General features: G+C 43.4%; 1 long non-coding RNA gene across 1 annotated transcript; it reads right to left on the reverse strand.

Annotated features, from left to right (window-relative positions):
* Window positions 1-452: 452 nt before the first annotated feature.
* On the reverse strand, window positions 453-1,238 carry LOC138865346 (uncharacterized). Its single transcript, XR_011399377.1, has 3 exons — window positions 1,094-1,238; window positions 749-801; window positions 453-612 (listed from the first exon to the last, which is right to left on the reverse strand). It is a non-coding gene; the product is annotated as an uncharacterized lncRNA (long non-coding RNA).
* Between the last annotated feature and the right edge of the window lie 105 nt (window positions 1,239-1,343).

Here is a 1,343-nt window from a genome sequence, read left to right on the forward strand (position 1 = left end):
AGCGAGTGAAAAACAGATCTCGTATTCCAGAATTCATACACAACCCAGATTTCACGCCCAAACCCCCCACTCATTTACACCCCGGCACAAGGTGTGAAATTGGGCCTATGTTCACACTCCAGATCGCCTAACGAGTTATTTCACGGTGGCGGATATAGCTCATGTCGAACAAGTGAATGAAACAGCAAACGTGAAATCAGTGTCTTCATACAATAGTATTGAAGGCAACTATGCTGAGGCTATTGTCAACTGCGGTAACAACAAAATTCTATCAATATTACATCATCATTGAAATTGGTATGGTATGATAATCACAATCAATCCCAGTGTATTCGTAAATCAAATCTGTTTTTGAATCATATTTGGCTACTGAGGATTAGTTCTTATATTTAACTTATCAAAAAGAAAAAAGAAAAAATACTGGTCTCCATAATATTTTGGACAATATTTCACCTTTAACTTCAACAAAGAGTGGTACAGCTCGCGCTACAGGTGGTAATCGTGAGCGCTCTGAGTTCACTATTTTTTCTTTAAATCCCAGATTTATTTCCTCTTCATTTCAGGTTGAGCGACGCGATAAAGTCCGTTACACGCGGCAAACTACTGTCCAACCTGGGAAGAAAATCGAACCCCAAAATTATTATTTCTCCGTATCCGACGTACACTGTATATTCCAACGTATTCCAGTTGCGGATATGCCAAGACAGAGAAGAAAACATCCAAGCGCTGTCGGTTCGAGATACTTAACAGTCAAGTCATATGGCGACCCCAGGCCACCAGTGCGCCGCGTCTGGCAACATCCTGTAACGACCATTCACCTGATCAAGAGAACAACACACGCGAACAAAGAATAATGGTTCTTCATTCGTTCCACGACTCACCTACAGACGGGTCCATAATCATGAATATCCTAAGGTCTGGCTTGCTTCACGCTTCCTTTTGGACGCGTGCCAGCGGTTGGAAATCCGTGCGGGAAAAATATTCAACAAGTCTTTTAACACCAATTCGCTCGAATGCAAATGCCATCGCGAAGGAAGCGGATCCACGCGTGTGAGGCAATAAAAAGATACAAACAATACAAAGAGGTAGTTACGGGGTTAGATTCCTGCGGTTCAAAGGTTTGCCACGAAAGAACGTTTAACCCAGGCGTGAGGCAAGGGAGGGAGGCACCCCATTCCCGGCCTCCGAGGAACATGCCTGGACAACCGTTGGTGAGGATGATGTCACGCGCTCACAGGGAAAAGATACGTTACGTTTGTTGTTGACATAACCGCGAATATTCCTTGCATTTCTTTGTCGATATGTTTCGCAGGATGTGAATGAAATATTTATCGATCACTAGA

The sequence above is a fragment of the Penaeus vannamei genome, chromosome 20, assembly GCF_042767895.1.
Source record: "Penaeus vannamei isolate JL-2024 chromosome 20, ASM4276789v1, whole genome shotgun sequence".
NCBI classification, from domain to species: domain Eukaryota; kingdom Metazoa; phylum Arthropoda; class Malacostraca; order Decapoda; family Penaeidae; genus Penaeus; species Penaeus vannamei.